Source organism: Ovis canadensis, chromosome 3, assembly GCF_042477335.2.
Source record: "Ovis canadensis isolate MfBH-ARS-UI-01 breed Bighorn chromosome 3, ARS-UI_OviCan_v2, whole genome shotgun sequence".
In the NCBI taxonomy this organism is placed as follows: Eukaryota; Metazoa; Chordata; class Mammalia; order Artiodactyla; family Bovidae; genus Ovis; species Ovis canadensis.
Window position 1 is genome coordinate 212,377,453 of NC_091247.1, and position 14,165 is coordinate 212,391,617.

General features: G+C 37.4%; 1 pseudogene; it reads left to right on the plus strand.

The window, feature by feature from the left end:
* The first annotated feature begins 469 nt into the window (after window positions 1-469).
* LOC138438338 (killer cell lectin-like receptor subfamily B member 1) lies at window positions 470-13,858 on the plus strand (annotated as a pseudogene).
* Window positions 13,859-14,165: the final 307 nt, after the last annotated feature.

Genomic DNA, 14,165 nt, shown 5'->3' on the forward strand with positions numbered 1-14,165 from the left:
GTGTTTATGTTTTACAACCTTGTATTAAACATTATTTATTTTAATTCTAACTTTTTTGAGCCAAATTAGAGTGCTTCATTTCCTTCCCTCTGGTCCCAGTACAGAGAAAGGTATTCAAAATGGATGGCTATGAAGACAATAGCAAACCTTCTTAGAATCTGTCAAACAGGACAGTTAATTAAAGAAAGTAGATATTGGGTTGTCCAAAAAAATTGTTTGCATTTTAACTCAAATGAACTTTTTGGCTATCCCAATATCACATGTCTAAGTATGCTTGACACTGAGTAAGTGGGTTTTCTCACTAATTCATAGAAAACCCACAGCTGTGTGGGTAGATGTGGGTAGGTGATAACATAGGAAGACAAGAGAGCTTTTCACGAATGGGCACTTCTTTTAGCTGATCTTGCCTCATAGAACTTAGAGATTTTTTTCTTTTAAACAACATTAGTGCCACATTCTTCCATTTGCAATGGACAATCAGTCGATTTATGAAAATTCAACCCTACCCAGGGATTCTGCCTTTGAAAAGTCATCACCCTCTTCCCTTCGTCAGAGTAAGTGACTTTAATTTCCATTCTGGCATTGGTATATCTTCCAATACTTAGATTTTTCACTTAAATTTGTGGTTTTAAATCATGACTTTGAAGATGAGCAGCAGTCATATGCTAATGTTAAATAGATATAGCAGGGCCTGTCTATAGGTAATCACAGATATGGGAAAAAACTCACATCTTGTAGGTTTGTTTTTTATCAAGATAATTTTGTGAAAAGTGAACCTCACTCTTATCACTAAACCTCGGCAAAAAGATTCTTTAGGAAATATTCTACATCTATGAACATATGAACAAAGAAGTATTTTTCTTTGTCTTGTTGGTTTTTTTGCTTCACCATGCACGATGCATGATCTTTGTTCCTAGACCAGGTTCAAATCTATGCTCCCTGCAGTGGAAGCTTGGAGGCTTAACCACTGAACCACCAGAAAGTCTCCTCTTGTTTTTTTAGTTTGTTTGTTTTTTAACAAAGGAGTATGTTTAGAGATACTTTACTACCTTGCTGTAATAGTAACCTACTTTATTCCAAATTTCTTTATGTAATTACCATTAGTTTCAATGCATTTGCATCCATGATGTTCCCTTCAAAACACTGGAGTGTAGTCTTAATGATTGACATCTTTCACTCTAAAAAAGGAAGGGAAAAACTGTTCTGAAAAAAAATGATATTCAAGATCAAAGACGAATATAATCACAATCTGATGATTTTTAAATTAAAATGTGTATCAGCTTAGAAGGAGGTAAGACACAGGACATGGGAGAATATCACTGATGAAACTATTTGACATTTGTTGAAGTTGGCAATTTTGTGTGTGTGTGTGATCTAGTATTCTGAGTGAAGGAGATAGGGATTCTAACATGAGGTAATGGATTCCATGGGCTGGGGATGGATGAAAAGAAACTAGAAACTAAGAAGAAAAATGTATAAAATTATCATAATATAGGACTGCCTTCTGATATCAAACCAAATTTTCTAATATTGCAATTTTTATCCCACATGATATTCATTTCATAGTGTACTTAGCACATGGGTTGTATCTTTTTAAGATCATTTGGTATAATTTGAAACTGTTAAATTATCAACATTCTAAATTGGAGATTGAAAAGTCTTAGGGTTACAAAAGAGTTTGATGATCCTTTCATATGGGATAATGGAAATTTGGGGAATTTTGATAACTACAATGAGAGTTTGATTAAGCTACGAGTATTTGTTGATGTGAAAGAGCAAGGCTTTCTGTTCCCTATTCAAATCAAGCAAAAGTGGAAGAAAGGAGGATGGTGTTGAAAGGACATTTTGGAGAATGAGTATACAGAAAGATGGCAAGCTTTTCCTCAAGAGCTACTATCTATGATCCCAAATCAATGGGGCCAGAAAATATGTCTCTTTTGATTGCCATCATTATTCCACAACATATCATTCTAAAAGTAAATATGAAAAACAAAATAAAGTCAGAACAAAATGCATGATTATAAAACACTTGACTGAAAAAAAATATGTAACCTAAAAGTGAGAATTATGCATTTGGTGACTTTACTGAGGACTATAGCCAAGACGGTAGCCTCTTGGATAACTCTAAGGAACTTTCCCCAAAGGTGACGGAGGAGCCAGGATTTATAGGAGTTTTTGCTTAAAACAAAATGAAACACATGTAGTTGACTATCAAAAGATGACTGCTGATCACAAAAACAGATGTCTCAAGTGTTAATGATTTTAGTGCTTTTCTACATGTGAGAAGACACAAGAAATCAATTATTCTTATTGAAATCAATCATCCACATGTATTTTAAATACCCAGGCTTTTATCCTGTTTTTTCTCTATCCTGAATTCCCCTCAGGCTTCACCATCAGGGCAGCTGCCCGGGTTGATGGCTTTATGGTCTCAACATCTCTTGTTTCTTGAAATGGCAGGTGACATTCTTTCTCTGCACATTGACCTGGTATTACAGTTATTGTGAAACTACCCCCTGAGCTCTTTGGCTGAACTGTTCAGGCTGTGGGAACTGTGGAATAGTGATTATATATAAGATATTCGGGGAAACCAGACAGAGATGTGAGTTGTGACTTATTTAGTTTATAATTTCTTATAAAAGTAGATAAGTGTTGGCAAAATGCCTCTAGAGTTTATCTTTTCATCCAAAAATAAGCACCTGAGGCAGATGTGCCCAGGTGCTGGGGCAACTGTAAGTGAACAAAATAGTGAAAAAATATTTTCTATTCTTGTGTTTATATTATACTGCTAGGAAGACATACATATAAATGAATAAGTATATTATGTCTTAGATGCTATGAAATGCAAAAGAGAAAACTTTACATGTATTTATCATTTCCACCCCCTTGGTCTCTGGCTTGTTTATTTTAGCTGCACTGGGGCTTTGTTGCTGCATGCAGCCTTTCTCTGGTTGTGGTGAGGGGGCTAGCAATGCGTGGCCTTCTCACTGTGGCGGCTTCTCTTGTTGTGGGGCATGGACTCAGTTGTGCTGTGGCACGTGAAATCTTCCTGGACCATAGATCCAACTCCAGGCCCTGCATTGGCAGGCAAATTCTTAACCACTGGGCCACCATGGAAGTCTTCAGAATCCTACTTTAAGATGATTGGTAAATGTTCTTTCCTGCCCCTAGCCCTCATCCGAAATCTAGCTCTTTCTTATGTGATCCTAACAACCTTTGCGTTTTGTACCAAATGAACTCAACGGAGTTAACCTGGTATATTTTCTTAACCTCTCAGACGTTTGTCGGGGTCTATGTCAGCATAAATTTGCTTGGAAACTTGGATGTGCTTGGATTATTCTTCTTGCCTTGACTCTGATTGGGTTTAAAATGTCAGGTAAGTGGTACAAGATCATTTATTTTTATTTTTCTACTTATTCTACTTGTACCATCAATATGACTACCCCAAACTTACTGGAAGACCAGTGAAATAAAAAGAGTCACAAAACAGTGCTCTACTAGTGCTCAGCCCATATTCATTCTGCAAGCTTTGCCTCAGGTATTTCTCTTCCTAATTGTTCGAAGTCATCGCAAGAGATTTCACATGTGCTCCAGGAATTTTTTTTTAATTGTAATTACGATAAAACGGTGACAATAACGAAGAAAATTTCCAATTATTCACAGATTTTTTATTTTAAAATATATTTTATGTACTACACCAAAATATTTCAACACAAACTAATACAAAAATTATTGAGCTATTTTACATTCTTTTTACAGATTGTTTTAGATCTTTGAAATCTAGTGTGTATGTTTTCTATCTACAGTACATTTCAAATTAGCCACTAATATTAATAACCTCAGATATGCAGACGACACCACCCTTATGGCAGAAAATGAAGAGGAACTAAAAAGCCTCTTGATGAAAGTGAAAGAGGAGAGTGAAAAAGTTGGCTTAAATGTCAACATTCAGAAAACTAAGATCATGGCATCTGGTCCCATCACTTCATTGGAAATAGATGTGGAAACGGTGGAAACAGTGTCAGGCTTTGTTTTCGGGGGCTCCAAAATCACTGCAGATGGTGATTGCAGCCATGAAATTAAAGACGCTTACTCCTTGGAAGGAAACTTAGGACCAACCTAGATAGCATATTAAGAAGCAGGGAGATTACTTTGCCAACAAAGGTCCATCTAGTCAAAGCTATGGTTTTTCCAGTAGTCATGTATGGACGTGAGAGTTGGACTGTAAAGAAAGATGAGCACTGAAGAATTGATGCTTTTGAACTGTGGTGTTGGAGAAGACTCTTGAGAGTACCTTGGGCTGCAAGGAGGTCCAACCAGTCCATCCTAAAGGGGATCAGTCCTGGATGTTTTTTGAAAGGACTGATGCTGAAGCCGAAACTCCAATTATTTGGCCACCTCATAGAAAGAGTTGATCATTGGGAAAGACCCTGATGCTGGGAGGGATTGGGGGCAGGAGGAGAAGGGGACGACAGAGGATGAGATGGCTGGATGGCATCACTGACCTGATGGACTTGACTTTGAGTGACCTCCGGGAGTTGGTGATGGACAGGGAGGCCTGGCGTGCTGTGATTCAAGGGGTTGCAAAGAGTCGGACACGACTGAGCGACTGAACTGAACTGATTCATCAGAAATAATTGATTTGTATTTAGATTTTGTAAAGCTTACAGTTTTTAAGTCTTTATTGAACTGTTTACAATATTGCTTCAGTTGTTACTATGTTCTGGGTTTTTGTTTGTTTTTGTTCTTTGTTTTTGGCCAAGACGCTTGTGGGATCTCAGCTTTCCAACCAGGGATCATACCTATTCCCCATGCACTGGAAGGCAGGCTTAACACTGGATGGCTTAGGAACGCTCTATACTTTCTTAAGTGCCTACGAAATTTCAGATTGTCCTGGACAATGTCTCACATAGGATAGGCACAATTATACTCATTCTGAAGATGGAGCATGCAGACAACAGTGGAAGCAATTTGAAAGTTTAAGTAACACCGGGTTACTGAAAGCAAGTAAAAACATGTGAAAGTGAAAGTCGCTCAGTGGTGTCTGACTCTTTGCAACCCCAAGGACAATATAGTCCATTGAATTCTTCAGGTCAGAATACTGGAATGGGTAGCCTTTTCCTTCTCCAGGGGCTCTTGGATTCTTTGGCAGCTGAGCCACAGGGAAGCCCAAGAATACTGGAGTAGGTAGCCTACCCCTTCTCCAGCGGATCTTCGCGACCCAGGAATCCAACCAAGGCCCCCTGCATTGCAGGCTGATAAGCAAGCAAAGAAAGTTTCAGTCAATAAGTCTTATTTATAGTAGAAGCAAGTAACTCAATGTTTCTGTGGGTTTACTTGTTATGTGTTTGTTTACATTGTCTTCTAAATGGACTCTCCGTTACTACATTGCTATTACTTTTATCTTCTGTTCATTTCAAGCTTGTTGCAATCATTTCCGGAAGTGATAAATATAGTGTATCCATTTCACTGCAGCTTTTAACATTAATCTTTTTAATAGTTTCTCTTTATTTACCAGTGATATCCTTAATACTAAACTCACCAAAGGAAAAAAAGAGTGTGGATTTCCAAGAAAACAGGAAGGAAACAACAGGTCTGTTTTTTGCCTTGAATTTCCTAAGAATAATGGCTAAAATTTAATAGATATTATTGCCTTATCTTAGTCAAGACTAGTAACAACCAATACATTATGATAGTATTATCACTCTGATTTTACCTTTGACAAAACTGAGACATGGAAAGCTTAAGCCACTTATCAGAGTCATACAAGTCCTACAAGGTGACACTGAGACTTTGGTGGTCTATATTCAGAGCCTATGATCTTAACCAGATAATACTGTCTTAATGAATACTCCTGCCAGGAGAGTCAAGAATTAACTAATAGTCAATAACCAAGCTATATTCAAATATTCATTTACATGGGCTATTTGGTGATTTCAATGAATATGTCAAGCAGTTAACTTTTGCCTGAAGTTAATTAATGAAACACAAATGTGAAATGAATTATTTAAATTTATTGTATTAATCATTAAGACATTGATCATGTTCTTATAGTTTATAAGTATTGTGTTTTAATACACTAGTGATGAGTGACTGCAGCGGAAAGTGATCATTTATTATTTACCTTGTACAGAACAGAAATGTTAAGAAACTTGGGAAATCCTTCTAGGAAATGTTATTCAATAGATCCTGTTAATAATCCATCCCCAAGAAGAAGAAATGCAAAAAACAATGGACTGATTCCAATTTTGGAAAGGAGTACATCAAGGTTGTGTCTTGTCACTCTGCTTATTTAACTTATGTGCAGAGTACATCATGTGAAATGCCGGGCTAGAAGAAGCACAAGCTGAAATCAGGATTACCAGGAGAGATATCAATAATCTTAGATATGCAGATGATACCACCCTTATGGCAAAAAGTGAAGAAGAACTAAAGAGCCTCTTGATGAAAGTGAAAGAGGAGAGTGAAAAAGTGGGCTTAAAACTCAACATTCAAAAAATGAAGATCATGGCATCTGGTCCCATCACTTCATGGCAAATGAATGGGGAAACAATGGGAACAGTGACAGACTTTATTTCCTAGGGCTCCCAAATCACTGCAGATGGTGTTATAGCCATGAAATTAAAAGACATGTGCTCCTTGGAAGAAAAGCTGTGACCAACCTAGACAGCATATTAAAAAGCCGAGACATTACTTTGCCAACAGAGGTCCTTCTAGTCAAAGCTATGGTTTTTCCAGTAGTCTTGTATGGATGTGAGACTCGGACCATAAAGATAGCTGAGTGCTGAAGAATTGATGTTTTTGAACTGTGGTGTTGGAGAAGACTCCTGAGAATCTCTTGGACTGCAAGGAGATCAAACCAATCAATCCTAAAGGAACTCAGTCCTGACTATTCACTGCAAAGACTGATGCTGAAGCTGAAGCTCCAATACTTTGGCCACGTAATGCAAAGAGCTGACTCATTGGAAAAGACCCTGATGTTGGGAAAGATTGAAGGCAGGAGGTAGAAGGGGATGACAGAGGTTGAGATGCTTGGATGACATCACTGACTCGATGGACATGAGTTTGAGCTAGCTCTGGGAGTTGGTGTTGGACAAGGAAGCTCCATGCTGCAATCCATGGGTTTACAGAGTCGGACAAGACTGAGTAACTGAGTTGAACTGAATATTCAAATATATAATTTACATTACAAATTTATAATTTTTCTTCATGGTATTTGACATTAATTTATGAATTATTATTTGCTTTCAAGTTATATTGTTTCAAGTGTATTTTTTAGAAGATTTTGATATTGTTGTCCATGGAGTAGAAAGAGCACTGGTGAGGAATTTAAGGAATCCTAGAAAGAGTTTTGTCTCTATCACCAACTGCTTGTGTGGACTTGAATAAGTTATTCTCTCTGTTAGTGTTTTAACGGGTAACTATTTTTCAAATCTTAGTAACAGAATGAACAATGGTCTCAAAAGCTTCACAGTTATATTAAATTCTAAATACATAATTGTCCTCACAGAGATGATCAGTCTTTCCTGAATTTATGACGACTAGTGCATGCGTGGTTAGTGTTAGTGAGGTGGGGACAGGTTAGAAACATAACATTTATTTCTTCTTCCTCTTTCTTACTTTATTGCTCCCCTTCTTTCTTACTTTAGAGACCAGTTCCGTGAACATGCCCAATGCCTTGGCAACAAATCCGAGATAAATGCTTGTATTTTCATGAAGCTTTCAAAACTTGGAATGACAGTCTAGCTGACTGTTCCACAAGAGAATCCAGTCTGCTGCTTATTCAAGATAAGGAAGAACTGGTAAATAATTAACTAAAATACAACTTAGCACTGACTTCTAGCCACATCAAGATCTTTGTGCTTTAGCCTTAAGGGTTCTATGCAGATGAAAATATCAACCTTGACTTCAAGAAGCTCACAATCTGAGAGACTAAATAGACATGTAAACAAAATAAATATAATTTAATGAGTACAACAATATAAACATAAACATTTGTGCATATTAATATATAAATGAACAAATAGAAATATCACATATAAGGATTAATTAACGCCAACAGGGAGTCAGGAAAGGCCTCATAGAAGAGGTAATACTTGGACTGGGTTTCAGAGGATGAGCATAAGAATGTAAACCAGCAACAGATAAACAGATTCAATATTCAGTCATTTATTCTGTTTCATTTACAGAGACTCATATAAAACGTGATAAATGAGAAAGGAATGCTGTTTTGGGTTGGATTAAATTTTACATTACCAGAGAAGAAATGGAAGTGGATAAATGGTTCCTTTTTAAACTCTAATATGTGAGTACTAGATAAGCTAACTTTAATATTCAATTTACAGCATTTACATCAATTGGCAAGATAGTAACATTGTTATTGAAGACTGAGATTTATAGTTAATAGCCTGAGAAAAAGAATGTTTCTGAAGTTGGTTAAAAAGTTCTATATATGTCCGATGCAGGATACAGCATGCTTGGGGCTGGTGCACGGTGATGACCCAGAGAGATGTTATGGGGAGGGAGGTGGGAGGGGGGTTCATGTTTGGGAACGCATGTACACCCATGGTGGATTCATGTCAATGTATGGCAAAACCAATACAGTATTGTAAAGTAAAATAAAGTAAAAATAAAAATTTTAAAAAAAGTTCTATATATGAAAACACCAACTCTTTGTTACAACATATATTTTATCTGAAATGGAGTTTCAGGAGACAAGGAATAGATTAATTCTTTTGGGAGGGACACACAAAAAAAAGTTTTTCAGAGAATAAAATTTTAAAATAAAGATTTTTCTAGCTAGAAGATACTGACACAAAGAATTGTTAAATAGTTTTTCAACCTGTGGGACCACATACCTTAGTGGGCCATGCTGGAACGATAAATACTAGAAGAAAAATATAGCACGAATCAGAGTATGTGGAATCCAGATATTTGGGAACTAGCCAAACGGTGAGAAATATTGGAGCCTATTTTAACCAGTAATGTAGAAAAAGAGTTGTTTGAGGAGATGTAATAAACCTGCATAAGCCACAACAGAGCTATTTGCCTTTTCTTTTTCTTCCATTGTATCGATTTATTTTTGTCTGTGCTGGGTCTTCATTGCTGCTCAGAATTTTCTTTAGTTGCTCAGAGTGGGGGCCACCCTCTAGCTGTGGTATGAAGGCTTCTCACTGTGATAGTTGCTCTTGTTGCAGAGCACAGCTTCTAGGGCACTCGGGCTTCAGTAGTTGCAGGGTACGGGCTCTAGAGCACAGACATGATAGTTGTCTTGCACAGGATTAGTTGCTCCACAGCATGTAGGATCTTCCCAGATTAGGGATCGAACCTGTGTCTCCTGCTTTGGCAGGTGGCTTCTTCACTGAGTCATCAGGGAAGCCCTTGCGATTTCTTTCTGGTTGTCTCACTATAGTCTCTTATTGCAAGATGGCCAGGATAACCGTGAATGTTTTAGGATTGATGTTACAAATTAAATTACAAATCTTTAACGGACTTCATCTTTTTTGTACATCAAAGGGCAGGACACTATTTTTCCCTAGAAAGTGAAAGTGTTCAGGCATCCAACCTAGTTTCTGAAAAGAACTTTTGTTGAGTTTTCCAGAACAGATGACATTGTGGTATGGTTTTTTGAGTCTGCAAAAGATTTATTGACATTTGTATAAATTACAGTTAAAATCAATTCTTTTTCTCATTCAAAACACCAAGACATTGAAGTTTAAGACCCAGGAGCATATTCAAGTTTATCCAAAATATAGTAATACTTTCTTGTGTGGAAAGTTACCAAACATTGAGATATGTTGGTTTAATGACCAAGTTTTCATTTGTTTGACTCATTCTAAAATACAGTATTTTTTTAAGTGCAGTACTTTAAAATTAATATAATTTTTTTTATTTTACTTTACAATACTGTATTGGTTTTGCTGTACATGAATATTTTTCAATAAAGTGTTCTGGACTAGAATAAACGTATTAAAAGGCAAATGTATTTTGTTAAATAAAATCTATTCTGAATTTTTATTTGTTTTATAGGGATTATTATCTATACTTCATTGACATATAAATGCAACTCTGATATTAACTTACTTTTATTTCTTTGTCATTAGAAAAGATTAATTTTGGTTACATGTGTGTATGTTTCTTACTGGGGCATTATGTTTATTTTATTAAGGTTTATTATAAAATTGGAAAACTCTGAGGTGTATGACAAGAAATACAGGCATAGTTGATAGATTAAATGTGACTGAACATTCTCTTCTATTCTGAAGAGTAAAGTAATGGTTTTAGTAAGACTGTGATCAGGTAAATCTGGAAGGTATCATATGATAGTAAAACAGCAGCAGTTAGACACTGCTTTTATGTAGTGCTCTAAACTACACAGCATATTATAAAGTAGAGACATTACTTTACCAACAAATGTCCATCTAGTCAAAGCTATATCTTTCCAGTAGTCATGTATGGATGTGAGAGTTGGACTATAAACAAAGCTGAGTGCAGAAGAATTGATGCATTTGAACTGTGGTGTTGAAGACTCTTGAGAATCACTTGGACTGCAAGGAGATCCAACTAATCTACCCCAAAGGAAATCAGTCCTGAATATTCATTGGAAGGACTGATGCTAAACCTGAAACTCCAAAATTTTGTCCACCTGATGTGACGAACTGACTCATTTGAAAAGACCCTGATGCTGGGAAAGATAGAAGGAAAGAGGAGAAGGGGAAGACAGAGGATGAGATGGTTGGATGGCATCACCAACTCAGCGAACATGAGTTTGAGTAAACTCCGTGAGTTGGTGATGAACAGGGAGGCCTGGCGTGCTGCAGTCCATGGGGTCATAAAGAGTCAGACATGACTGAGCGACTGAACTGAATTGAACTGAACCCTGGTTTTCAAGTAAAGTAAAAGATAGAATGATAATAATTTTTTTCACAGGACTGCTTTGGGGATTAAAGAAGTTAACATTAAAGAACTAGGCAGAGATCTGGTCAAAGCAAGCCTAGGAAGTCAGCAAGGGCCTTTTGGAAACAGGCTTGGTCAGTTGAGCATTAAAAAAGTTATCTTGAAAGTTGAAGGGGCCAGAAAGGTGAAAGAGATAAAATAGCAAAAGAGACTTTTGCTATTACTCTCTTGAAAGAAATGCTGATGTGACTAGACTGTCAGGCACTAGGAGGGAATTAAGGTGAACTTCTCAGGGCCAAGGGGTTTTATGAAGAAATGGAACAAAGGAACAAAGAAAATCTGTGATGGAGCCCTGCCCACCATACCACTTCGCTTTCAATTTAGGACAAACAGGTGAATGTCTCGTGCATACCCCATTCTGGAATGCCAGTTCTGTGTTGCCATCCCATTCTTTGACTGCTACTCACACCACATCTGCAATGAGCCACAACACTCCTGCATCTTTGGAACCAAGAGAACATTGATCACAGCAGACACTCGTGAACTGTTTGGAATGGGAAAAAAGGAGCCTTCCACTACATACAACATGAACTGAGCCTCCTTTTCGGGCCACATTCAAATTCTGCAGACCCTGTGTGTCTAAACGTAATTAACTACATTTCCTGAGCACATATTCTGTTTAAGTCTGATCACACTTGTATAGGTATCATCTCAATGCCTCCCCAAATACTAGGTCGTTATATCCTAAATATTTAAGAAAATAAATAAAAATTAAAATTAAAAAAAAAAAGAAAATGAAAGTTCAGTGAAAGCAATACGTTTTTCATGTGATATGTTAATAGGAGATTCAGTCTCCAATTTCCAAAGCTTCATTTTGTATATATCATGATGACATTTCTGTTTAGAATGCTTCGCTTCCAGTGAAGATGAACTTGCAAGTTCCAGATGTTTACATGAGCTTTCTATTAAAAGTTTATATTTATGACTGACTGTGTAGTTATCACTGTTCAGTTGCTAAGTCATGTCCCACCCTTTGTGACCCCCATAGACTGCAGCTCTCCAGGTTCCTCTGTCCTCCAGTGTCTCCCAGTTTGCTCAAATTCATGTCCATTTGAGTCAGTGATGCTATCTAACCATCTCATCCTCTGCCTCCCCCTTCTCCTTTGGCCTCAGTCTTTCCCAGCATCAGGGTCTTTTCCAATGAGTTGGCTTTTCCCATCAGGTGGTCAAAATATTGGAGCATCAGTCCTTCCAAAGCTTCAGCATCAGTCCTTCCAAGGAATATTCGGGGTTGATATCTTTTAGGATAGACTGGCCTGATTTACAGGCAGTCCAAGGGACTCTCAAGAATCTTCTCCAGCACCACGATTTGAAAGCATCAATTCTTTGGCACTTACTCTCTTTATGGTATAAATTTCACATCAGTACATGAGTAATGGAAAAGCCGTAGCTTTGACTATACTGACATTTGCTGGCAAAGTGATATCTTTGCTTTTGAATATGCTGTCTAGGTTTGTCATAGCTTTCCTTCCAAGGAGCAAGTGAAAAAAAGTGAAACTGTTAGTCCCTCAGTCCTGTCTGACTCTTTCCCACCCTATGGACTGTACCCTGCCAGGTTCCTCTGTCCACAGAAATGGAATTTCTCTGGACAAGAATACTGGAGTGATGGGAATGCAAACTAGTACAGCCACTATGGAGAACAGTGTGGAGATTCCTTAAAAAATTGCAAATAGAACTGCCTTATGACCCAGCAATCCCACTGCTGAGCATACACACTGAGGAAACCAGAATTGAAAGAGAAACATGTACCCCAATGTTCATCGCAGCACTGTTTATAATAGCCAGGACATGGAAACAACCTAGGTGTCCATGAGCAGATGAATGGATAAGAAAGCTGTGGTACATATACACAATGGAGTATTACTCAGCCGTTAAAAAGAATACATTTGAATCAGTTCTGATGAGATGGATGAAACTGGAGCCAATTATACAGAGTGAAGTAAGCCAGAAAGAAAAACACCAATACAGTATACTAACACATATATATGGAATTTAGGAAGATGGCAATGACGACCCTGTATGAAAGACAGCAAAAAAGACACAGATGTGTATAACGGACTTTTGGACCTAGAGAGGGAGAGGGAGAGGGTGGGATGATTTGGGAGAATGGCATTGAAACATGTATACTATCATGTAAGGATCGAATCTCCAGTCTATGTCCGATGCAGGATACAGCATGCTTGGGGCTGGTGCACGGTGATGACCCAGAGAGATGTTATGGGGAGGGAGGTGGGAGGGGGGTTCATGTTTGGGAACGCATGTACACCCATGGTGGATTCATGTCAATGTATGGCAAAACCAATACAGTATTGTAAAGTAAAATAAAGTAAAAATAAAAATTAAAAAAAAAAAAAGAAAAGAATACTGGAGTGGGTAGCCATTCCCAGTAGCAAGTGTCTTAATTTCAGGGCTTTAGTCATTGTCTGCAGAGATTTTGAAGCCCAAGCAAACAAAGTCTATTACTGCTTGCATTTTTTCCCCTTCTATTTGCCATGAAGTAATAGGACCAGATACTAAAATCTTAGCTTTTGAATGTTGAGTTTCAAGCCAGCTTTTTCACTCTCCTCTTTCACCCTCTTTCAGAGGCTTTTTAGTTCCTCTTCACTTTCTGCCATAGACTGTTTACTTAGCCAATGCTTAATAACTGAGCATCTCGTTGTTTCCTGAAAGTTACAGAAAATACTGGCTGGATGAGGAGAATTATGTGAGAAAATCATGAACTCTAAAGAGAGTCTTTTCTTTTGCTCCACAGATTACAGTTTCTGGTGATTCTAAAGAAGATAGCTGCGTTTGCATATCAAAGACACAATTTATTTCTGAAACCTGTGCTGCAGAAAATAGACAGATCTGCCAAAAAGAACTAATACATGTCAGAAATAAAGTAGTCTGTTCTTGCAGTTGACTAGCCATCCCCCTCCATCTCTTTCATTTCCACTTCAGATTTCTGTCATTTTAACTGTATATATTATCATAGTGGCTCCATGCACATTTTGTGAACACACACTGCGAATTCTAATTTTTGTGAATTTTACAAAAGTTCATGTCTAAGCCCTTCACTGAATAACTGAGAAAACATATACCTAAAGAAAAGATGTCTCAGGGCATGTTGAGAAAACATATACCTAAAGAAAAGATGTCTCAGGGCTTGTGCCCAGGAGTCGGATCACTGTATCATATGATAGTTCTATTTTTTTATTTTTTTATAGAAC